General features: G+C 34.9%; 1 long non-coding RNA gene across 1 annotated transcript in view; it reads right to left on the bottom strand.

The window, feature by feature from the left end:
- Positions 1 to 10,964, bottom strand: part of LOC104848780 — a 53,195-nt gene extending 42,231 nt beyond the window's left edge. The window contains exons 1-2 of the long non-coding RNA XR_776523.2: positions 10,893 to 10,964; positions 6,283 to 6,372 (exon numbers count right to left, since the gene is read on the bottom strand). This is a non-coding gene — a long non-coding RNA (uncharacterized LOC104848780). The remainder of the gene's footprint in view (positions 1 to 6,282; positions 6,373 to 10,892) is intronic.
- Positions 10,965 to 27,517: the final 16,553 nt, after the last annotated feature.

Genomic DNA, 27,517 nt, shown 5'->3' on the forward strand with positions numbered 1-27,517 from the left:
GAGAAGTAAAAGGATTCAAGGGGGACATATGGCCTTGCTTTGATATTACCTTAAATCCTGAAATTAGAAAACATCAATTCAACCAGAAGAACAAAAAAGATCCCAGGGGAAAAATAAAGGAAGATACTAGGATGAAACAGTCAATGAAAAATAGGAAGGATGAGAATATTTTTCAAACAAGAGAATGAGACATCTGGGAAATAGGAATGCCTGTTGGAATATAAATGAGTCCAGATTATCATTTTCAGAAAGAATTTGCCATACTTCAACAGAAAATGAGAACCATGTCTATCATAACTCCATCTCTCTTAAGCCAACCTTCAGGAAATTTTTTGACATTAACAGATTTCCTTGTGCAAATAACAACTGCCATAGATCTGTCAACTTGGTGCCCGTATTCAGATGAAAATAGTCAATATAAAAATGAAGTATACTTCCATTGAAGCTGCCTAGAAAGAACAAATTTCTCAGGGGAAAAGTCTCAATTACCTGCTATCAGTAGGTCCCACCTGCTTCAGACTGTACTCTGGCAACTGTCAAGATACTTTTCCAATAGAAGAAGAAGAACTGTGGTCCTGTCCGTCCTGAAAACCCTCCCTTAATGACAGACAAAAGCCCTAACAAACAAGCTACTTCCTCTTGGAAATGTCATTTACCAATAAGATCCCAAAAGAAACGAAATGCTTGACAGATGATAACACTTCAACTATTAGATGAAGAGAAGAGTAACAAATTTCTAGGGAGTAGAAATTGCTAATTTTCTCTTGTCCCACAACCTAACCTATTATAGTGGTTAATACAATGGAAGTCATAACTGTACAAGTATGCTATGCTGTGTGCATAAACTCTACATGGATCAGTCAACAAAACAACATATAGAAAGATAATCATGAAGCAAACACTGCTATCTTTTCTATGTTGGAAGAAGTTGGTGCAAGTCTAGAATTTCCCAATAGCATTAGGAAACTAACTGAATTTTTTTCTCCCACATGATCTGACACACAGTTATCTTTCATTTTAGGAAAAAGTTAAAACTTCATTAGTCTTCACAGAACCATATATTGCCTATAATAGTGAATGTTTCTACTGCATTATTTTACACAAATCTTTGTCACTGTCATCCAGAAATGATACAAATAATTTCCATTTGATTCCAATGATACCCACATAAGACCTACTTGTCTGATTTGACACTCTCACTGATCTAATTTAAAAAAGAGTTATGTACTTGACCAAAAATTAACTTATAATTAATGTTCATATCTTTTGTAGAGGCTCAGAGTACTCCAATAAATTCTAGCTAAAAGGCAATAAACTAAAAGTAAAAACTAAATTGTCTCTTAGTTTCTGGAAATCACATGGTCTGATAGTTTCACATAAAAGTTATTACTAATCCGAGGCAACACTGGCCACCATTTCTTGCATGCTATGTGACAGGCATAGCTATGAGCTCTTTATTCCTATCATCGCAATTAATACATTGGGCCGGGGCTTTAGCTCAGCGGTTCGGTGGCCTGCCTCGCATATCATTTGTTTTACTATCGATACCGGATACATTCTTCTTATTAAAATGTCTATATGTTACTAGAATTGAAAAATACATTATAGCTATCAGGTAATGTATAAATTAATTTTGATAACTAATAAGGAAAGCAAATCATTTGTCATCTTGGTGGAATAGTGTCATTCTTGGGCCAGTTACACCGAGGAATTGATAAGATAGTTACTTTTGCTCTTTATTTTTATTTTTAAAACTAGTGTATATCTTTATGTTTAAATAATAATTTATTTTAATCTCAAATTTTCTAAACCATTAAAATTGGAAGAAAACATTGTAACCTGGAAGAGTCTAATGGTGAAATTTACCAAGGTGCTACATCAACCACAATAAAGCTGCATGTGCTTCCTCATTTTCATGTGTACTTTTCATGTGTATTTCTGTACAGAATGTTACATTGGGGAGCTTACCCATCATTTTATCTGCATTGTACATATCTAAAACAATCTACTAATTGAAATTATTTATTATACTGTATATGGTCACAAAAATATAGCTATCATTTATGATGTTAATAACATTTAAGTATCACCATTTACATGTTTCAATAAATCCTGAGGCTTTTCAGGAACATTAAATTCACCTACTAAGAATATATAAAATATTTTCATTTTGCTCTTTTTTATCACAGAAGAAATGCATGAGCAAAAGAAATTGTTTAAAATGATAAATTGAATCAATAACTCAAAATGTTCTTCCTCTGAAATACAATGATTTGAAAATAATCTGGAGATAAAAGTGAGATCAAATTTTTCAGTAAACTATATCACACGGGAACATTCTTGACAAAACGACACCAACTCCATCACCAGCAAAAACAACTTATCAGTGTGAGAACCAACTAAGAGATAAAAGAAGCCACACTAAACAGGAGTAGATATATAAACTGAATTCACCTAAAGATAAAAAGACCAAAAAATAATTTGCAGAAAACAAATGTTACAAAGATTTAGTGCTGTAAGGCAAATTATGCGGAAGGGAGAGAAAAAAATAAGGATAGAGTAAGAACATCCATTCCTTTTCCTTAGGCTAGCATCAATAGATCAACTTTAATGCATACACAATATGAAACAGAGTTCGAAGTATAATGCATAAAGCCAAAAAGAGAACAGCAAGAAAGACTAACTATAAGAGTTCAATGAATAAAATTTGGAAGACAAAAAGGTAGAAAGAAATCTGTGTGTTTATTTTGTCATTCAAAAGGATGTGGCCAATACACACAATGTTTTTGTAATACTTTCTCTGTGTGTGTTGTTGTTATTGTTTTGTTTTGTTTTGTTTTTTTCCTCATTTCTGTCTTTGGACTCCTCCCTTAAAAACAAACTATTGATTTTATTATTTTAATTTTAATTTTTTTACAGTTTTAAAAGGCCAAACGATAAAAATACCCTGTATTGCTTGTGTGTAAGTTTATCACACTGATCCTAAAAGAAACGCCACTAAGAATATTAACTGCCAGGCTTTGAAATGACGTAAAAATGGGTCGACACAACTGTCTTGCAACTTAGTTGACCTAGTTGTCCAAAGAGAAGAAAAACGAAGAGGACAAAAAGTCTGCCAACATATCTACAAAAACCATGATTAAAGCCAATAGCGTACTACAACCCTAAAACCCAGAGAAAAACGTGAATAAGAAAAGATGCAAGGATATGGGAGGGGAAGGTGTTTAGCACAATTTACTGCGTGCACAAGATTATCTGACCTTGTGGAATGCTCTCTGGGAAAGTGACTCTTAAATAGTCCCAGGAACTAAAGACGACGAACCTCATTTCCTCACTGTGTTCTTAGAAGCACTGTAGAAATAGCACTTTGTGTGTGTTGTTAAATTGATCTATATGACTGATGTGAGGATAAAAATCTTAATTATATTAGTTATATTAATTTCAAATATTGATGGCAAACATTCAATAAAATACAGCTCTTTTTTGAAACATGAAGTCAGAAAGTGGGTCTTCCATAGTCAGTGGTGTTCCCAGAATAAAGCTCCTTTTTGCTCTACCAAACTAAATGTGAATTTTCCATTCTCATGTCCTAAGGCAATAGATCCACTTCCAGGATCCACGTCTAGATTCCGTGAAAGAAGAAATGATGAAGGAGAACAAAGGGGAAGGCCATATCCTAAAATTTAAAAATACTCTCTCATAAAACCCCAGCTGATTTATCCACTGGTGAGTTCACAGAGAAAGGTGCTCCTCAAAGAAGCTGAGGCCAGGCTAGAGGGAGGACTGGGGGACAGTCTGGAAGGGTGTATCTCCTTCCTTGGATCTTCTTTTCTCTCTGCTCCTTGGTTGTCACGGATTGAGTTCCTTTTCTTCTGCTATGCCCCTCTGCATCCTGTTTTGACCATGGACTAAAACTGCGACCAAAATGAACCTTTCACCCTCTACACTGTGAGTTGTAGGTACTGCGTTTCAGCCACAGCAAAGTGACTAAAACTAGCATTTTCCAGAGAGCCTTATTATTTTATTTTATTATTATTATTTTTTTTTGTGGTACCGGGGATTGAACTCCGGTCTTTGTGCTTGCAAGGCAGGCCGCTGAGCTAAATCCCCAGCCCAAGCCCTATTATTTAAAAAAAAAAATCATTGCCAGGCATGGTGGTGCACGTCTGTAATCCCAGCACTCGAGAGGATGAGACAGGAGAATCACTGTGAGTTCGAGTCCAGCTTGGACTGCGTAGTGAGTTCAAGGTCAGTCTCAACTACATAGTGTGACCCTGTCTCAATAAAACAAAAAAAGAATAAATAAATAAAAATTTAAAAATTGTATCTTGAACCACCGCTATATATTTTCTAAATGCTCCTGACAACTCATTTTTTTTTAGGACTTGAGCTAGAGGACTTAATATTAAAACTCTTTTTTTTGTCCTCACCCACATTACAATTGCATTTTATTTACCACTGTACCAAAATTTAGAGATATATGGATTTTTATTAAAGATTTTTCTAGAAGAGACAGAAATTTAGATTATATGCAATCTAGTACTGAATATCATAAATACACATTTTTCATTCTTCCCAGACAGGCCAGCAGAATATTCTCCTTTGATAAAGTTCTTTCAAAAGAAATGCAATATTATTAGCCCCTTGTGGCCTAACTTCCACATTGATTGCCTAATGCTTAGAATTTCTAACAGATTTTTATTATACAACATAAATAAACTTGATTTCAGTGTTCATAAATTAAAGAGCCATTCATGGGAACAGAGTCAACAAAATACCTTCCAGATACAGAAATACACTCTCTTTGAAAGGTATCATAATTACATAAAACATGTGTTCCTAACTCTGACTTCACAGTTAAATTAAAAGAATTCCTACTTGTGTTCAATGTGCATTTAGACAAGTTTCTTTCCCTCTCTATATCTCCATTTCTTCCCTTTCAAACAGGATATTGAGATAATGGACATAATCTTAGAGGTGTAATGAGGCATAATTATGATAATATATGCAAAATACTTGCCATAACACCTGGCATATACTAACAAAATGAATAAATAATAACTATATCTGTTGCTATAGTTCAAAAGTAATTTTAGGTTATTTTAAATAACTCTTTTATTTGCATACATAAAACTGAGAGGTTCTCTTAAAAGGATGCCAGGACAAGTTTCTCCTTTTATTAGAAAGTGTCCTGTTTTGATACCTAGTTAAGACTTCATTACATAGTACCTTAGGGATCAATAGATGACCCAATGTTATTCTGAAAATTGGATTTATTCAGATATATTTTCTCTATACAGAAAATTATTGGAAGTAGTTACCATAAGGAATTCGGACTAAAAATAGGAAGCTGTTACATACTATAAACTCCACAAAGAGTTTTAAGAAGTGAACCGAAGTCATAAAACTAAGTGAAAATATCAGCCGTTTCACCCACTATGCAATGTTTCTCACATTACTTACCTTTACAAGCCCTCAGTTTCATCAGTTGTAAGATATGGTTACCAAAAATCAAGAAATCAATAAATATTTTCTAAGCTGAATGTCAGCATTTTTTGTTCTTCTTTTTGAGATAGTCTCAGTATGTAGTTCAGGCTAACATCAGACTTAAGATCCTCCTCCTTCAGTGTCCCTAACGCTGGGATTACAGGTGTGTCCCAATCTCAGATCGAATTTTTTATTGTCTGATTTTTTTTCAGCACTGAGAATTTAACCAAGAGTTTCATGCAGGCTGGGCAAACACTATACCACTAAGCTACATCCCCAACTCTTAAGGAATAGGGGACAACCCTCGGTGGCCTCCAACCACAAACCTTTCTGCTTTTCACTATCTACACTCAGTTTCCCAAATTCTCAAAGAACAATTCTGTATGTTTGCTTCCACTAAAATATCTCCCCATGAGAAACTGAAAACAACTTTTACTATAAAGGTTTTAAATATTTGGGCTTAAAATTCCTTGATAGCATGATGTCATAAATTTAAACATTGGATTCACAGCAGATTAGAAGGCATAGCTTTCTGGGGGCATTGGTTACCCAGGGAGGTTTCAGAAATTTCTCCTCCAGGTGCATTAACCCTAAGATGATTTTAGGATTATCCTATTTGAAGCAGATTTTGTTGTCAAGATAAGCTAAGCCTCTTATGTTCTGGTCTCTCACAGTATAACCTAGTGGAATTGCTTCAAACTGGAAGCTATAATTAAATCTGTATGAGTTAGTTAGCTATTGCCACAAAACACAGCTTGGCCAGCAAACACACAGTGTTCTATTTATTTTGCTCACCTGCAGAAGAGCTCACCTGGACTGAGGTGAGCTGGGGAGGCTCTGCTTCAAGATCTCCTGTCTCTCAGGAATCAACTGTGTCAATAAGACCTGTGCTCAAAGAGACAGAAGAAATACAAAAATATGAGCATAAACTAATAGCCCCTGTTAAGGCCTGCACTAGGAGCTGTTATGCTATTGCTTCTACTTTACTCTTCAGAATACATCGTACGGCACAACCTAAAGTAGGGGTCATGGAAATATCAACATCTATTAGTAGGATAAATTACAAAGCCACATAGCCAAAAGAGTATATAAAAGAGGTAAATAGAATTGAAGCCATTCATACAATCTTCTGCAGCAGTGGTTCCCAACATTTTTAGCACAAGGGAATGGGGGAACACTATTCCTATGATGCTCCATCTCAGATCAATGGGCATTAGATTCTCAAGGACTGCCCAGTCTAGGTCCCTCACCTGCGCAGCTTACAGAACAGTTTGCATTCCCGTGAGAATCTAATGTCTCAGCTATGCGACAGGAGGCAGAGCTCCCACGCTAATGTGAACAAAGGGTGTGGCTAGAACAGATGAAGTCTCAATTGTTTACCCAGTTCTCACTCACCTCTCACTGTCCTGCTGTGCAGCTCTGCTCCTAACAGGCCCTTGATCAATACCTGTCTGTGGCCCGGGACTTGGGGAGCCTTGTTCTACAGTATTTGAATAGGATTCTAAGCGTAAGGCCCGGTTTGCCTAGCATCTCCCATTTTTCACTCAACATTTTACTTTGTTCTGCAAGAGTCTTCCCTGAGATAGTGTGCAATGGAAGGGCTGTTTGGTAACAATGTGTAACTCTAATGAAAATATAGATTTCGCTGTTATTTAATGGTTCTGTTTTTAATGAGATAACTTCTCAACTTGAAAATAGTTTCTTTGGAAAGAAATACACACAAACACACACACACACACACACACACACACACACAGAGGCAGATTTGAAAGGTCACAGAGAGAGAGAAGACTGCCTTTTGAGCATCTGACACTGCATTTCTCCAGACTCAAGTAGAATATTTCCAGACTCCACAAAGAGACCATATGCTCCAATTTCCTTAATATTAAAACTGCCTCTTCTTGCTTTATTTAAGGTGATATTTATAGTTCCCTCTGCTCTATACGCAAGTACCTAAGCATTTATCCCTGATCATTATTGTCTATTAAATTATTTCTTGCAGGTTTCACATAGCAGATTCTGTGAGTCATTGTTCCATATCACCATGTGTAAATGCTATATTTTCTTCAAGGTGAGGGACATTTAGTGTTGAATTTTTTTATTTTTTCCATATTTATGTGGTTCTTCATCAAGTAATAATACTATTTAGATGAAAACATGAGAGGAAGAGGGACAAAGTAGGATTAGCTTACAGGAAGGCATGGGATGTAGGGGCAAGAAACTGAGATTAATAAATTAAGGGAAGAAGGAATGGCAAGTACAAAGGCAGAAACAATCATGGTAATTCATATTTTGTTTTGAAAAAATGGACATGATTTATCTTGTAATTTTTTTCTTCTACAATTTAATATTAAAACAAAATTATATTCTTGGGCAGAGTGATGACTCATTTGAGCCATGTCAACTCAGAAGCTTTTCGAGGTATCAAATTCTGCAACTTTGCTGCAAACATTCCATTTCATAACTATTCCTCAGATAAATAACTCAAGATTTGATGGTATTCATTGCAGAATTAGAATACTGTACACTTAACTTATGGATGTAATAATCCAGGAATCTTCAAAGCATCAAAACTATCTTATATATGTTTAGTATATAATTCACCTAGAATTTCTCATTAGATCATAAGATTTTATTAAATTACCCATGAGATCAGTTATGTGGTAATTCTCACACCGATGCAGTTCATTTTACAAACCTATGTTTATAAAATTGAGCACTTAATTAAATACTAGAAACTATAATATTATAACCATAGGTCACAATAATACTCAGAGTAAAGTGTATATATGTTTTTATTTGAATATTATTTGACTTAGTGCAGCAATTGACAATGGTTAATAGGCCAAATTTGACATGGGAACCTGGTTTTATAAAAAAAAAGTTTTATTAGGACATAGCCATATTTTTTTTTTCATATTGTTTATGGCTGCTTTCCTACTACCAGGGAAGGCATGATTAGCTGTATTAGTAGTCATATGGTCCACAATGTTTAAATAGTATTTGACCCTTTATGGAATAACTTTGCTAAGCTTTAATTTAGAGTGTGGTGACTGAATGAAAGCTATCAGAGCAACCTTCTCTAAGCAACGGCAGAAACCTGTCACCAACCCTAGGCCAGAAGTGGGAAGGAAAGGAAAGAATGTCCTTGAGGGCTGAAGAACCCTGGGGATAGAAAACAAGGCCTTTGTACTAGGACTGTCACGATAAAAAGACACAACTGTAAAGGGGAGGTACATAGCTCTCTACCTCTTCACCTTGCGCTCTTTTCTCTTGCGTGTGGCATCATGGGCAAAGTGGGTAGTGAGAGAGCAGATGAGACCAGGTTTAGAATACAGTCTACTGCTGCATAGTTCATGATAAAAAAGTTAGAAAAGAAAAACTTGCAGTATGGAGAAGAATAAAACAGAAAAACTATCATAATCACCAGAGCTAATTCAGAATAAAAAGTCTGACTGGAAGGCTGTAATCTCTAAGTTTTTTTCCCACATTCTGATTTAATGACTATGGGAAACAAAGGTAAAAAGAAGAGAAGAAGAATAATGGCTTAAAATAGTTTTTAAAAGGGACAGTTAATGAGAACAAAAAGAACTAGGTAAATGAGTAGAGCTGTGACAATTTAATGACAATGAGCAAATTTTACAACAGCAAAATGAGCAAGTTTATGAACAGACATTTGTGCCATTTTAAATATAATTATGTTCATGTGTTTAGTTTGATTTACAGCCTTTAAATGTGCTTTGCACAGAAAATTTTAATTATGTATTTTTAGGCATTTTTACTTAGGTAATTCAATATGTCCAAGGATATTAAGATGCTTTCTTCTATTGGTTGCAATCAGTCAATGGAATTGGCAGAAAAAAATTTATCCAGGCTAGGAGTATACAAGGCATTCTTGCAATCGGCCAACGATACTGGTTGATTTTACTTTCTAAATACATCTTAAATTTCCCACTTCCATGCAACTCCACTGTCAACCCCCTAAAGCCACTTTGCCTCTTACCAAGATTGCTCATTAACTAATCTCCATTTTTCAACTCAGACCCACACAAATTGTAAGATACTTATCTTTTAAACTGTCAAAACTGAAATATTTCATTTGAAGTTCTTTAGCCACTTATTTTTGCCTAGCACATGAACCAAAATGCTATAAAACTCTGGGTCTGGGCCCTGCTTTCCTAGCGAGCACCTCTCTTGTTTTACTTTGAACCTTTACTGCTCCAGTTTTCTGCAATCACTCTTCATGCATCAGCTTTCAGTAAATTGTGGGGCGGAGGTGGGGGGTGAGGTTTTAGTTAGGCGGCATAGGGCCTGCCTGCAAGCACGAGGTCGTGAGTTCCATCCCAGGTACCAAAAAGCAAGCAAGCAAAAGAACAACAGCAAATGTTGAGTGGTTGAGTAAACTGACAGGGTGCTTGGAAATACTTCTGCGATCACCTTCAGATTATGATCTTAAAACCTGTTTTCCTTACAGTTTCCAAGTACTCCAATTAGAAGCAAGGTGACTATTTGCTTAATACCTAGAAATATAGTGTAGGCTTCATAGAGAGCCTCAGACTCTGTTTTTGATCACTAATTTATTTTTAGCTTCTAGCGCAAGTCAGACATCTAATAAGTACTCACTAACTATTTTGAAAATGAATGAGCCTTATTTTTTTTAAGGCAAATAGAATTCAAATACTGAGTAGTTAAGGAAAGGAATACTCTCGTGTCAAATCACACTCTCAAATTCACATTAACTCTTTCACAGTCTGCTTTGCAGTATAGCTGGGGATTAGATTCTGCAACTGTATTTATCCTTTGTAAGCAATCTTCCTGCCAATAGGGGGAACTGAAGGAAAATTGCAAATCAGACCGAGGAAAGAGACTTTCCCTGTCTACTTCTTTCTTTTCTTTTAAACTGCTTTACTGAGATATAACTGACATATGTAAAGCTGTAGATATTTAATGTACACATCTTGATGGGTTTTCAGATAAATATACACTATGAAACTATCAGTGCCTTAAACTAATCCATCACCTAAGTTCCCTGCAACTTTTTTTTCTTTTTCCCCCCTTTGGTGGTGAAACCATTTAGTATAAGGGTTACATTTTTCAAAAACTTTCCAGCTTATGCTATTGGTTCACTAGGCCAATGGAATAGCCTTGCATTTTGGATATGAATTTGGTTTTATTGCTAGCATTATTACTTGTGAACTTCTGGAGTACATTTTTTTATACTCTATATAGTGTTTCTCATTACCAAGGAACTCATCTACTGCAAAAGTATTAGTGGTCATGCCCATAGAATCATTGGTCTTATTACATAGCACCAACCCTGAAAAACATGGGCCTAGAAAACAATTTTTTAAAAAGCCTATTAAAGATTCAGTTATGGTATTAATTGTAAAATAAATTCAACTTACTGAGATTCTATTTGATACACTGTGGATCACCTATCAGAGCAACAATTTTAGGGTCGGGGATTTAGCTCAGTGGTTCTGCTGCCTGCCTTGCAAGCGCAAGGACCCGAGTTCGATCCCTGGTAAAAACAAAACAAAACAAAAAAAAACCTTGCATCAGAGCAACAACTTTACATGGTGTTGTTCCTTCCCTACAGAGGCCACAGGCACACAAATCAAGAAGAAGGAATGACTCTACCTGCTATTGAACCTAGGAATTGATTCAGAGAACTTGTATGCCTGATTCGGAAATTTTGGTTCTTAGTAGTTTGAGGTCCTATTTTTCAAGGAAATAAAGCTTTTATAATTCTAGCTCCATTGCAGTGCTGAAACTGTCCCTTCATGATTTTGACCTCTTTATGTCAATAAACTAAAAGATAAAAAAGAGGATAATAGGGATAACTGTTCATGTTTATTACGGATAAAGTTAGGTTTATATACAATGACCATATCTTAAACACTGGGGAGTCTCTGAGAGGCTTACTACTTCTATATTTAATTATAAAAGTCAATAGAAAAGTGACTGAAAAAGAAAGTCACTGAAAATTTCAAATCCTGTTAATTACCATGTAAAGAGTCACAATCATGTAAGATGCTCACTTGAGGAAAATGCTGAGAGGGGAAAATGATTTAAGAAAGTTGTAAGCAGCATCTACAACTTCATGGCAATTTACAGAAAAGAGACTATAGTAAGTATATATATAATCACACATACACACACACACACACACACATAAATATATATTTGATTCCTCTTAATCCATCTTTCCTCAGTGTTTCACATAAAAATTGTTGATAGCTGCTGTTTTATAGTTTGCTCTCTAGCCCCTTATATATTCAAGGAACCAGTGACCATATGAGTATCTTTATCATTTCCCAGCAATGGAGTCAGACTATTGGAATTCTGTGTCTACCTTTTCGGCTAGAAAAGTGAATTTTTCTGTTTGTCTAAATGCTAGATGATTCAGTTTGGAGGGAAGCATAAACTTGTTGGAGTAAGTGTAGATTAGTACTGAATAGCATGCTGAGCAGCACTTGTTTTTTAAGCTCTTGGGTCCGGTCCAAATCTCTTCTCCTGACCTCACAGTGTGGTGTTGGGCTAGAATTTGGTGGGGGTACATATACCAACTCATTCCAATAGAAAAGAGCCAACTGTTCATTTTGAGGAATTTTGAAAGCTGGTTGTACATCATTATTTTAAAATATGTAAACAGTATTTAATAAATTATACTCAATGTAAAGAAAGTGAATACTCAAAGCATCACTGCTTAACTACTTTCCTATAGTTTGATATTATCTACTTTGAGGTAATTTACATCAATTGTATCTCTCTTGTATCTGATTGATATCATTGCGCTATTCTTCATCTTAATGTCATTAAATTAATTACAATGGAAATATTTACCGCATAAAAATAGATAAGCCCTAAAAGTCAAGGCTTTTTCTTGTCCTACAGAATCTGCTTGTTAAACACATATGAGGATACTAGCTAGAACTGTGTAAGTTACATTTTTTTTTTTATCATTTAGTCATCTTTTGTGGTCTTAACAATGTATGGCATTAGTGCACAGAGACTGAAAGGCAGGGAAAGGAAAAAAAGAGCTTCATCCTTCCTGTTTGATTGCCCTTCTGTCAGTATACGGCCTATAAATGGTCTTCACCCCAACTGCAGCAGCTTGCTCCATCTCTGGCTTCTTTCAGCACTCCCAGGACTTCATTGGATTCCAAAGAACAACACACTGAACTTTTACACATGGGTGAAAAATACACCTAACTCACTCTGCGTTTTTCATGTTTAATCCAATTTTCAAGATGAAAACAAGCCTGTTTTTAGATAGATCTTATCTAAATTAGATTTATTTAATGATAAATTTTATTTTTAATTTTTCATCACGAGATTTAAGCTAGAGTACATGCTAGAAGTTACATGAGAAATATAATCATGTCATAAATTTCCCAGTTACTTTTGGTACTTAGGTGTTCCCTCCCTTCCTCTGAGACTAGTTCTTAAATCACACAGAATTATCCTATTATAGTTAATTACACACATGCTGTATCTTGACATTTTTCTCTCCATATATAAAATAGAACGCAAGACATCTCTCCTTCTTATTTTGAAACAGTACTTGAAAAAGGTAATTATAGCAGTTTATCAACATCAAGGGACTTCTGTAAACATTTAATAACCATTTATTCATTGGTGAATATTTTAAATTACTGATAATTGGATCATACTCCCACACAGTAATACCATCCTATCATTCTTACTGTGAAGTATAATACTGAAAGTTGGACCAGATGGTCTTGTTTTCATTACTTATTTTTAGTAAGCTTTGCACTTAGAGAAGATTTTTATGATGACCTCATTTATGTGTTAATCTTGAACAAACAAATCTAACAATAACCCTTTATATTTGCAAGGCATAATATCTTGATCATAAAATATTGATTTAGAATTTATTCTGCTATATCTTTCACTCAGTGTGTTTTTTGTGTACACATTCAGTACATGCATGGGTATTTTTATTCTTTTGTTCATATTGAAAATATTTATTACATTATACATGTGTGTAGGGTTCTCTAAAAGAACAGAATCAATGAAAAAAAATATATATATATATACCTTGCAAGGGGATTTATAGTTAGGCTTACACTGCAGGATTAGAGGCAGGAGAATCCAGAATCACTGTTCGTACACTGGAGAGCCACAGCATACAGCAATTGCTCAGCCAAGAAGATGGAAACCAAAGAACAAGAGGAATCAAGGATGCAGCATCAGTCCAAGATCAAAGGCTTGGCATCTCAGCTTTGCAGGTAACGTCTGCGTTAAAAGGAAAAACAAAACAAAAAGATGAAGACCTGGAAACCAGTGTCTGAATGCAAAGTCAGTGAAGGGTGCACCCATTCGGGAAGACTGGAGCTCTTCAAAGCCAGTGCACTTCTTTATTCTTTCCCTTTTTATTACACGCGGCTACAAACCCTATTGCTAGTTGCCACCCACAACCAGGGTGTGTCTTCCTTCCTTGGTTTGCTAGCCTACATGGCAATTAGCCCTGGACACACCCAAAAGTGTACTTTACTAATCCACTAGGCATTTCTTAATTCATTCAAATTGCCATATCGTGATCAACTGCCACAGTTTGTACTACACTTGATCTTAGCCAAAGGCCAAAAAGCAACCGATGATCATATAATGTACTTTGTTCTTATGTTTCTGATGCCCCATTTTTCAGTATTTTTTCTCTTCTGTGAAATAGAGTTTATTAGTACGAAGGAAGACTCACTAATATTATGGTAATTTGTCATTCATTACTCCATCTTCAAAAGGACCTGAAACAAAATCTCTCCATTTCGAGAGGACAACTGTAGTAAGTCATTTGAAACTTCACAACTCTAAGAAAGAAGTCTAGCTTGCCATTTACAATTCATGTAGACTGAGATAGAGCCGATTAATGTCCATAAATGATTTCAGGAAAGACTGTGAAATCAATACATTTTAATAATGTCTTTTCATATTATGTTAAGAATAGAGAGGACTACACTCTCATCATTAGGCTTTGAGTTTAAGCCTCTTATTTTTCTTTATAATTCTAAAGAATATTTTGCCCTGTAAGTTCTCCATTATATTCAAGATATGTTATAAGTGTGTAGAAATTATGATTTTTGTTGTTGTTGTTACAGTGGGACCAATGCTGTTTCCAGTTTCCTATATCCAAAACATAGTCAGAATCCATTCATTTGTTTTTAGGCCGAAAGAAACCCAACTTTTTAAAAACTAGATAAGTATTCCTTTATGTAAAGGTATACAAATGGTATCATTTGTTCTTCTACCAAAATATTAGAAAAAAAATACAAAATGCCTTGTCCTAAAGTCTCCAGTGGCTTAGGAATATACAAAATCATGTTCAATAACACATCAAGCGTTAGCATATTTGCTTATTTCACAATCCATGTAAGTCAGCTTTTTATTTCACTACTTCATTCTCTCACCTTTCTATTTAATTTATTCTGTTTTCAGTATTTTTTTCCTTATCTTTTAATGCTCATATGTTACTAAAATTTCTAAAATTTTCTTTAAAATGTGAGAATACAATTTTTAAAATGAATTAAGCTCAAGAGTTCATGGTGACTATCATTTATAATGATACATAGTATACCTGAGAATTGCTAACGAGAGTAGATTTTAAGTGTTCTTGCCATAAAAACATGGTAAGTGTGGGAGGTAATGCATTTATAATTTAGTATGATTTAACACACACACACACACATATTATGTTCACATAATACAGTTTTTGCTGTTAATATAATTCAAAATAAGTTATAGACATGTAAAATTGTATTATTCTAATTAATATACCAATTTATTTGGTATATTTTAAGCTTAATTTCCAGTTTTCCAAAAAAATTATTTTGGTTATTTCGACATCTATACCGTCAGACCTAGTTACAGTAAGCAATTTAGCACTTTGTTTACACACTCTAAGTTCTCTAACACCTTTGAGCATCACAGTCAGTTGATCCGTGTGATACGATAGACCTGAGGGAATGGGATGTTGGTAAAGATGCTGAACGGAGCATTTAGGAGACAGAAGAAGGTGAAATTCAACCATATTTCTAGATAATGGAGATTGTCAGATAATTATTATTCATTAGAAATATGAATCCTCGTGTGCCACTGAGCGCTACTGAAGATGAAGTATTTGTGCTAGGAATGCAACTACAAATTCTAAGCTGCCTGTGGAGGATTATGAGAAAATGCCCTCAGCTTTATAACAAGTGAGGATAGCAGCCATCTACTGTGGGAGGCCATATGTATCAGTCATCTGCACTGTAATCATATTGCATAACAAGCAACAAGAATCTCAGTACCTTACAACAAGTATGCATTTTCTTTAACCATAGGCTGTGAGTTGGCTGGAATAACTCCAGGCTGTAAGCTGACATATCATTCATTCCAAGGTAAGTAGTTACCTCTGACTTACGCCTCTAACAATGAGTAACAGAAGCCCAACTGAGAAAAGGGGGACTGATGGAAACACACAGTGTTTCTTAAAGCCTCAACTGATGCCTGACACACTGTGACTCCAACTTCAAAATTATAATATCCAAGCCTCAAGAACTTCTACTCCATCTGCCAAAGCATCTCACGTGACTAAATCCAAAGAATTTCAAATAAAGAAGTGTCCACTGCTTGTGGGTCCATAGGCATATGAAAGATAGGGGAAAGGATAAAAGTGGACAAACTAGAAATTCAAAAAAAAGCAATGCAGAATATATTGATATGCTGCACATGGATATACACACATATATGCACTATATATAATGCTGTAAATAGAATTTCCAAAACACTTCCAAAAGCTCATAAGCATAAATATAAAAATAAAAATGCGATTAGTAATCCAGAAAGCATATTGTGTTTTAAACTTATTGTTATGGTTTTTATATGGCCTGTCCCACAGTTCGTGTTCTTGAGGCTTGGTCCCTGGTGCAGCAGTGTGGAAGATGAAAGAATTTAAGAGATGGGGCCCACTGAAAGTTGAGTGGGTTATGTGGATGTAGAAGCATTCCATATTGAAAAATTCCACTGAATAAAAAAGAAAAAAGATTGCTCATACTTGCTAGAACTCAGTCACTGCTTCACCTTGTCATAATACATGGTGCAGATATAAGCATAGCCTCTAAGCACCCGGTTTCCTTACACATAGGCAGCAGGAACAGGGTAGATGGCAAATGTAAGCAGAAACAGTGTGCCTTAAAGAAACTTGAAGGTCTGGTGTGTGTCAAATGGATATTTCTTTGTTCCCACTGTCTTACACCTCCCCGTTAGAATCGTTTGCTGGTTCTAAGAAGTAAGACAGTCTTTGGGTAATAGTTTGCCATCTACGGTCAGCCGGTCTTACCAATAAAGATGCCTTCCTTGCCTCAACACATTGTCTCCTAACTTAATTTTCCTATTATGTGGTGAGCAGATAGACGTAGGTCCAGTAATCGGGGCACAATTCTCAGAAAACTAGAGATAGCACTGTGGGGTGAGTTAGTTCTTGCAAAAGAAAATTGTTCTAAAAGAGTAAGCCTGCCCTTGAATGCTCTTTCTATGGCTTCTCATCTCTCTATTGGAATCCTTCTTTCCTCAGCATGTTCTTTTTTCATTTCTCTGCAAAGTTGGGATGCATCCTTGGATGCCCTTTACATGTCACCAACACCATGCTGTTTGGACAGTACAGACACCAGACTCATGAACCAAATAAACTTCTTTATTTATAAGTTAACAGGCCTCAGATACTTTGCTAGAGCTATAGAAAATGAACTGATGCCCTTATAAAATTCATAAAGATAATAAATACTGCCTACAGTTGGCAACATAAATAAAACTATGTTATGTACTAAAATAGAAAAAAACATATATACCCAGCAGCTCCATGCTTAGAACTTTCTCTGTAGGATATAAATGCAGTTATGTCCAAGTCTAATAAAGTCCACTGTATTTTGTTCAGAATGATTCACAAAAGCAAATGGTTATAAAATTCTAATGGGCCATTAGTATAAAATTGGTTGAGAAAATAATGATGGGAGAATATCAAGTGGAATATAATGCAGTAATTTAATGCCATGTAATTCTTGGCATGAAGAAATGATCACAGCAATTTTTAATGTAACTTTAAAAAAGAAATTATAGATGTTCTTGTTATACTTCCTATAAGAGATCCCCACATAGCCGTAGTTCAATTTCTACCCATGGCAGTATCCTGGGTAGAAAACTTTAGTCCAGTATTTTTCAGGTTATGAGCATGGATACAATAAAAACCCAGACCAGGTCCATCACAAGGATGCTGATAAAAGGACACCTGTAAAGCTGTGTTATGGTCTCACCTCCTAATCTCACTCCCTACCCTTGAAATTCAATTCACTTTTGACTTTATTTATTTGAGAATACTATACAAATGGAATCAAAATTTTTAGGACTGGATTTTTTAAACTCAATAATTTTTCCAAGAATTTTTGTGTTTATAAATTTTGCGTAAAATATCAAGTTATGAGTGCTATACCTAAATTAATTCCATTTTACTTAAGCTACAGATTTTCTGTCAAAAATGTCTTGCAGACAGCAAAATGATAAGTGTATTGGAATATAACAATAACTGAGAATATTTACATTATTCTTTATACTTCTTATATCTGTGGTTATGTGTATGACACAAGGTGAAAAAACAAATAAATATCAAGTAGAGAAGATAAAAGTATTTCCAGGAAAAATATTTAACTTCATGTGTGGTGATTGGGTTTATGAGTCTCATGTTCAGATTTAAAATAATATATATTAGTCTTTTGAAATGAAAAACATTCTGTCATTAAATTCTAAAAGAAATATGTCATACCGATCCCCATAAAAGGAAAACCAAGTAATCAATACACAGGACATTAACCAAAATTTAACAAAGAGGGAGAACTATTCCTGAGGTGTTCTCATTCATCTATGAATGCCAAGAAAATAAAATCAAGTTATAAATTAGTGCATCTTCTCCCATCTACTATTTGTCTTTTGGACACTTTCCTACTGTGACTCTTGATTTACTTTTTAAACAATAAAGGTGAGGAAAAAAGAGTGTCTCACTGCATTTGCAAAATAGCCCAACAAACCTTATCAAGAGTCCTATAAGGCATATCGATTGGCAACATTAAATTTAAGTAACACTTTTGACTTGTCTTCTCCCTTGTTCAGCTTGAAATTGAAATAAATTTATTGAAGCTTATCTAACAATTTTAGAAACATTTCTAGGCTACCAAATTAGGAAATAGAATTGTGATTATGTCACATTCCGGCTCACAAATATTCTTGATGAAAAGTTTGAAATAATGACAGTAATACTGTTAATTTTATGAGAAATTACAAAATTAATCTAGTTTTCTGACCCAATATTATATATTTGGTAATAATTGACTACTGCTTCTTAGTAGCAGACATCGTGACTGCAAGCTGCACTGGCAAGAACACTCCCCAATGTTCCTCACAGCCTGTGTGAGGACTCAGCTCTGTGTAACGGTCCAAAGAATTAAGCAATGACTAGGGCAGAATTTATATCTTGTGTAGCCACTATCATGATAGCAGAAATCTGCCTAGCTATTAAATTTGGAGATTAGCAATCCTCATGAGGGATTACACAGCAAGGATAGGAAAAAGAGAAGAAGTTATGTTTGGAAATGTCATAAAACAATTAAAAACATTTTCCAGTGAATAATGCCTAAGTAGATTTGGATCAAGGCAAGCTTGGTAGTACTGTATAATTAATTAACTTTATTACCCATCAACCATCGGAACGCAAAAGAAAAATGTTAGCTACCGAATCAAGAGTAAAGTTAATGAATGCCTCGCATGGAAGATTATCAAATTGGCTTCTAAAAGTATCACACCTAGGTAGATATAAAGTCAGTGTTACCAATATATGTTTACACTGAATTATATGTTCTGTTCTATTTCTAAATTCCAATTTGTAAAATGTTGCTTAGGGTAGAGATCAAGAACTGCAAACTATGCCCAATGTAGAGAAATACTTTATCAGATTCAAAACCATGCATCTCCCAAATGCAGCATAAAGTGTCACTATTCAAAAACTGTAAAGAAAACCTTAGGTTCTAAAAGGGAAAATCCAACCACAATAACTTTCATGCCCAATATAAATAGACATTTCAAGCATAACTCTTACTAAGTTGAGTTTTTATACAGCTCTCTACAGCATAACATCTCCACACATCTCTGATTTGCAAAAAGAAATTACATCTGATTTTTGTACTCATTCCAAGGTTTCTTCATAGAGCAGCTTCAAGTTGCCTGCTGTTGATAGTCCCGACTTCACATCAACTCTCTTCATTCCTAGATGAGCAAAATGAAACACAAAAGGGAAAGAGAAAGTATCATGAGTAGCAGCATCTCCTGCCAACCCCCTCCCCAAAGAACATTAAGGTCCATTTGGCATGTCAGGATGTCAACTTAGTTGCAAATAGCATGTTTGTACATGTAATTAGTCAAATTAAGTCATATTGATTGGGATGATCCCTAAATCTAATAACTGCTGTCTATAAAGAAGTGGGGAGGTCTCACAAAGACATAAGGAAGAAAGCCAGGGGACCACAAAGGGAGAGACTGGCGTGCTGCAGTTGCGCGCTAAGGAACACTGCAGATTGCTGGCTAACTGTGGAAGCTTACTGAGAGACAGGAAAGATTCTCTTAATGCTTCTAGAAGAATCCAACCATTCTCAGACCCTGGCTTTAGACTTCAGAGCTTCCAAATTAGAATAGAATAAACATCTGTTGTTTTAAGCAGTCTAGTCTGCAGTAATGTGTGATAGTAGCCAGAGGAAATAATATGCATGGTGAAAGAGCTGATCTGAGAGCAAAATTGAGGTGATCAAACAGAGTCACAGTTATTTTTCTTTCCCCTCTCTCCACTCCTCACTGTATCAGAACTTGTCTCAATGAGGGGTATGTGTCTTTTCTCTAAATCATATTTATGTCTTACCTATTATAAAAAGAAAATAAAAATAACTCAACTTTGTGAGATAAACACATCTCCTTTTCCTCATTATCCAAATTTGAATGTTTAGTATGTACTCTTGGATTCCAGTTTTAAATTTAGCTATATAAAGTAAGTATTGGTCATGGATGAATAGCATAGATATATTCTGAAAAGGCCATGTGATATCTCATCCCATAGATGCACCATAATTTAACTTTTCAGCTGTTTTAGTAATACTAGGCAAGTGTCTTTTTTGCTTGACTTAAATAATGTTGCAATGACCGACTTCACAGGCACACTTTCATCCCACTATCGGAAGTTTGTTTCAGTATACAGTCCTAAACATTATGCATCTTATTCAAATGAGCAAACAGTTTTAAGAGAGTGTGTGTAAGTTGCCAAATTCAACTTTAGTTCAGATATTTAAATATTAGCCTTACTTTATATAGATGCTTATCAAACAACAACAATCATTTTAATATATCGATATTTTATTTAAGATGTTTTACTTGTACATTTAAAATTTATTTTATCTGAATTTGTTTTAGTATATCATCTGTGAATCTAGCTCCTGTTTACCAAAGTATTCTTATCAAGATAATCTTATTTAAATTTCTATTAGATCATTGAACTGCTCTCGTTTATTTGAAAGTGATTTTGTCATATATTAATTTAGTGAAAATATTTTCTGTGGGAATCATCTATGTAGACTGAGCAATTATTTTCTAAAATAACCACATTCACTGCAATAGATCATCTGCCCCACCAACAAAATATGCCTCAAGATATCTCAAAACACCAAAATCAGGCAGCATCTGCTCACTAGCTAACTAAATTAAACAAAATAAAAAGTAGATGCTTAGAAAACCCTCAAATGTTTAGAAATTAAACAACACTTCTAAATAGTATCTTGGTCAAAGAGATATTAAAGGAGGATTTGAAAATATTTTAACTTGAACAATAGTGAAAACACAACAGATCATATTTGTATGATGCAGTGAAAGCAGAGCTCTGAGGGAAACGCATAGCTTTAAATGTGTATTTTGGGAAGGATTTTTATACTTTATTGATCTAGCCTTCCACTTTAAGAGATAAAAGGAGGGTGGTAAAGCCAAATATGGTGAGGAAGAAAAGGAGTAATACAAATTAGAGTAGAAGTCAATGATAGACAAAACAGGAATGAGACAACCAATATAGTAAATGAATATAGTTTAAATGAATTGTTAAACCGATTCTGATATTTTGAGATATCTTGAGGCATATTTTGTTGTTCAAACAGATGATCTATTGCAGCAAAGGCTATAAGTACAGAGTTTATCCTGCATTGGTACAAATAAGGAGGGTACCATTTGTCTGACCTTATTTGCATAGTTATTTCTAGTTATAATTTCTTATTTTGCTTAATTTTTCTTTTACAACCAAACTAAAAATTCTGACCCAGTAATAACATAATAAAGTCTTACTAGAATTGGAATGGCTTCTGTGTTGTAATTTTTTTAAAAAAAAACATGAGAACAAAACTCTTCATGTAGTAACTTTCCTGTTTTGCTTTTTTTGTTTTCCAAAATATTGTACTTCAGTTAGTACATCCTGTGGTAGGACCTGTATCTTTGGATTTTTACAGATATATTTTTTCTTTTTATCTTAGGTTTCCAATGTAGTTAGTTTTCCAAATATAAAGTAGCTCAGAATAGTTTTGTATTTTAAGTATGACATAGTTCTGAAAGTAATATTGATTTTAGGAAAGACTACTTTATTATTTCGCATTAGCATTATTATTAGGTTTAGCTTTGATACATCCCCATTGCAATTGATAAATATAAAATTTGCTTTCTATCCCTTCTGCATCTTCAAATGAGGCAGAGTCCTTGCATATAAGTCTTGTATTTTATAAGAAGTAAGGCTGAGCATCTTCCTGCTTTATGTTAAGGCAAGATGGTTGGCTTTTCTGGACAATTAGGAAAACACATATTTAAGAGAGAAAAACTATTCAGTAACAATAATACAGACACAGTGCAGTAGTAAATAACACGCTTACTTTTACTGTGTCCATAGAATTCCAGTTATATAGATATACTGGGTAAGGCAAGCAGTTGCATATTAGCAAGCAAAGAGACTGAGACTGAAGTCACTACATTCATTTACCAATGGATGGTGTGCCTAAACATCTACCAGTTGATAATACACCAAAACAGAAAAGATGACCTGCACCAATACTGTAAAATTTATCCTGTATGGTGAAAATGTTTAAGAAATATGTCTCTATCAGGAAATTTTAATTATGTAAACAATACGTGTATAAAGCCACCAAACAAAAGTCTGGGGCAGAACAAGAGTAAATTATTTGCATGTTATAAATCTTGTTCCCACAGAAAATTTAAGGAAATAGCCATTCTATTTCTCTGCCTAAATCCTTCCCAAAGAGAATGCATGTTGTCCTTAATTATCAATTCATTTCTCCTAATTGCTATCACAGGCAATTAATGTCACTATTTTACTTTTATAGATGGTGGGAAAAGAATAGCCCAGATTAACTGATCAGTTAGGGTCCAGCAATCATTCCCAGTTCAATGGGAGAAAAAAGGAGCAGCACCAGGGCACTGGCCTTTGAAAAGTGCTAAATGAGACTCAAGGGAAGAGCTGAGTGAGGACCACATGAAGGCTTTTGATTGGATCTCTGTGTGAGTTAATTTGCACCGTTCCTTTTTATGACTACCATCTGCATTTTAATTTTGGCCAGTCATTCCTAATCCATTCTCCAAGTCAGAGGAGAAAGACTAAAAGCTAGGAAAATGACTCAATATGTGTACAATGCTTTACCAGCAGCACGACTTCCTGTAGAAGAGAGAAAAATTTTATGAGTTGGGCCAACCTGAAGTAAGGAAGAAACCTCTGGTCCTTAGCATCAAACGTTTGTCCATCAAATTAAATCTTAGCTCTGCTCCTTGCAAGTGGGCAGTATTTCCAATCCTCTTTGTTCAGAAACTTTATCTCTGAAATAATATCTATTCAAAGGTTTTACATGGATATTTATTAATTTAGGTAAATTTCCTTGCATATTTTATGGAACAAGGTTGATACTAATAGTTATTTCTACTCTCTTTGCCACTGGGGCTATAAATACATACGCGTAAGCAGGGAATGCCTCTTTGCCTGGGCCAATCATCTCTTGCCATCATTGCCAGTATTCAAAACTGGAGAAAATGCAGCCTTCTGCCATGGTGTGCATTACTTAGCGTTACTATTTCTTAGACCTCAGGACGAGGACATCCATGATTAAAAAAATAAAAGTAGTAATCATGAATGAATACAAAGCTGCCACTCAGCCATTCAGATACTTAACTGAGGCTGGCATGGTAGTCTAGACCACGTGTGATTTAGAGAGAAAGTATCATCACAACATTTGACTATCATTTTGCATGAAGCAATTTTAATATTTCACTCACCTGGGTGAGATCATGTGCGCTTACTGTGTTTCTATGCCTGTTCTATCCAAACACCAATGCATTTACAGTTAGTAAATATACCTGTGCTACCCAGAGTTTGTCCGTAATATGGTCAAAAATACATATTATTTCCACTGCAGAATGTGAAGGTTTCCTTGTTTGTAGAACATCTATGTTCTTTCCTAAGTGCTCTCATTTCAGTCTGAACATTTGTAATAAGAATGAAAATAGCCTATTTAACATTTATGCGACTGCCTTTCTTGGCGGGATTTTATTACCAAATAATAAATCACATTCTTTGACACACAGTTGTTGATTTTTATATCAGTAGAGAATAAAAAGTTGATGAAATAAAGGCAAAAATATGAAAAATAGGGCCAGGGATGTAGCTCGGTGGCACTGCACCTGCCTAGCAAATGTAAGGTTCTGAGTTCAATTCCTGGTACCAAAAGAAAAAAGAAAAAAAATACATGTATTAATATATATCTCGCTATAGATGTATCTATAGCTATAGAGAGAGATGTGTGACACATTCAAGCAGATATCAGCAAATGCACTTCAACACTGTTAATCCTAAACTGATTCCTCACTCAGCATTTCCTGTCTTTACTGACTTTGCCATCCAGGAAAATGACCCGTAAATGGCCCAAGTGTCTTTGGGAAATATCACTCATTTTTTTATTGGCTCTTGGATACAGTCTGGTGATGTGACAGGTTCTTTGACTGTTTTAATTACTTTTTTATTGGAGCATTGCAGTGTAATGTGTTTGGGGATCTTCATAAGCTGCAAGATGTTAATTTGCAGCACAATTAAACACATATTTCTCTCTGTCCCCCAGGTAAAGTTTAAGCTTCAAAAATATTACTTCCACTGATTGTCTTACAATTAGGGTATGTACCATTGTGTATATTTCAAAATATGACAGCTTGGATAAATATCCCACCAGAAACAGGAAAATCTATAATTTCCTCCTAAGCATACTTATGTTGGATGTTTACTTTGGTGAATATTTTCCATCCTTCATAAATAAAGTAAAATACTTACAAAGGAATTAATTGAAAAGATGGGCCTTGGAAAGGTGAGAATATATTTTGACTCTACAATTTACTACCCTGTGGTTTGAAGCAAAGTTCCTAACCTTGCCAAGACTAAATTATCTCCTATGTAAAGTGAAAATGATAACACCCAAGATCATGTTGAGAATCAACAGATTTCATATATATATATCTTAAATTTTAAATACTCTTTGTGCATAATTAAGTATTGAACATCCTCAAAGATTTCATGCAAATGTTGGATGCCAAATAAAACAGATTAGAAAACTTTTCTTTCAGTAGTTTCTGCTTGATGTTGATGTAACACTTGAAGACTTCTTTATACTTTCTTTTAAGCTGTACTTTGAAATATTCTGTCAATGAGAGCTTTTGAAAATTTCGTGTAGGTCTGGGATGGGGCTGAGATTCATCATTACTCAATGTGCAAACGGAGATCCAGGGCCTGTCCTCAAGCATCTCCAGCCAGCAGTGAGCTGAAGGGTGTGTTCCAGAGTGTGAATCAACACAATTTCCTCACAAAGAGAGAAAGAGAGCTTTCCTATGGAAAACATGCAAGCTGTACAAATCAGGGCAATCTGTGATGCAGCTAATTTCCATCTGGCTGAAACTCCTTATCCCAGTGTGAACTGGAAACAGTGAGTTCTGTCAAGTACTTTGAGAGGCACTGTTTTCAGACTGATGATAGGGGGAATATTTTAAATGTCTCTGTTTTTCATTTGTTGTAAATTCAGTGCCGATCTGAAGTCTTTAACGCAATAATGTTTTGGGGGAATAGTGCAAGTGGAGAGGAACCTATTATCTCATCCATGAAATATTGGACACAGATAGAACTGAGTCAAAATTCCTATTCTGCCGCTTGTTAGCAACATGATTTTAGATAAAGTATCCTCATTATCCCAGCCGTGAGGAGGTAGATGTATAATGTGATTAGAAAGTCTGCTCTGTCACTTTCTTTATCCCTTTCTACCCTTCCTGTAAAAGGTGTGGCCTCACCCTATGCAAATACAGTGTCACCTGCTCCCTCCCTCTCATGAAAGAGTGCCACATGCTCTAGGTTATGTCATCTGGGAAGACCCGAAAAAGATCTACCCTATTCTCTCTGATTTGAACTGATTAAACTAGAAAGTATCAAATCTTTATAAAATGAATCAGTTATATTTTAACCAAATTATTCAGCATTCTTAAGAATCTCAAAGCCATGAACTGTGCATCATGATGGTCATTATTGACCAATCTGCTCTAATCCCTAGCTAGTTTTCAAATTATACCTATAGATCTTTATATTCAAAGTCTTTTAAAACAGAAAGTGGGTTTTGTCATAGGAAAATCTAAACATAATGCTATGAAAGTAGAGCAGAGACAGAGATTCTTCCTGGCTTTTTTTTTTAAGTGAATACTCCTTGTAAGAGTTATGCACTGAAATTTCAAGAATGAACAAAATTTCTGTGGGTAGAGAGGTCATTATTTTATGTCTTATTTTATCACTATGCATTTTATCAGTATGCAGTATGCATTTAAAGGTAATGAGAGTTGATTTGGAACGAGTAAGAACAAGTATAAGATTGAAAATATCAAAGTGCTGCATACTGTTACCAGTTTGCCAAAGTGAAAGTGCAGTATGTTTTTATAAATTCATACAAACAAGATTTAAATTAAATGTACATCTTTTAAGAAACTCAGGGTTGCTGTTGAGGTCGCTCCAGATAAAGGGAAAGGAGCATAAGAAGGAAGACTAAAGATTACTGTAAGTCACTGATGATACAGTGTAAAATGAAAGAAAGTGTTGTTTAGCACACTGACATTTCTCATCTCTAACACTGGATACACTGAGAGAAGGACAAGGAAACATGGAGGAGGCTGATGCTGTGAGCATCGATTGTGTATTCTCCTACCCACTGCAGACAAAAATTACAGCTTTGGGAAATCTGATTGTCCTCTGTTAAACACTATAATTTCTAATACAGTTGGCCAATAAATAACAATATGAATTAATTTTGTATTTAAATATGTTGTATTCCTTTTATTGTCAGCTTTAGGATATTTCACATAGACACTGCTACGCCTCAAATTAGAGGAATAAACTAAACCACAGCAGCCCTGAGGACAGTGTTAGCTTACAAAGAATATGTACTTGTAATATTTAAGAAAGCTTATTTTGTATGGAAACATGGGCATGTTCAAGCTGTGGAATATATTTTTATGAAGTAAATAATTCTATGGTGGGATTGCTCATTGGGTTGTTATTAATTCCATACTCATTTTCACATGCACTTAGAAAATTAACTCAGAAAATTTACATGGAAGAAAAAAAAATAAAAGCCACAGTAAAAGAGGTTAGAAAAAGCCAACAATGAAATCGCCAGTACTGTATTGCTTTATGAATCTCTACTGAAAGAGGAGACAGCAAATCATGCAAATATATTTAAGAATGAGAATTTTTTTAAAAACTGCCCTTTCAATTTCAAATATCGTGATTCTGATAAACCTTGAGGTTTGCATGGAGAATTTGAGTCTGACTCTGGTTACTCTACACTTACTCCTATTACACTTTTCCAAACTCTTTTTAATGCTACAT

The sequence above is a fragment of the Fukomys damarensis genome, unplaced genomic scaffold (assembly GCF_012274545.1).
Source record: "Fukomys damarensis isolate Sample0158 unplaced genomic scaffold, DMR_v1.0_HiC HiC_scaffold_2, whole genome shotgun sequence".
In the NCBI taxonomy this organism is placed as follows: domain Eukaryota; kingdom Metazoa; phylum Chordata; class Mammalia; order Rodentia; family Bathyergidae; genus Fukomys; species Fukomys damarensis.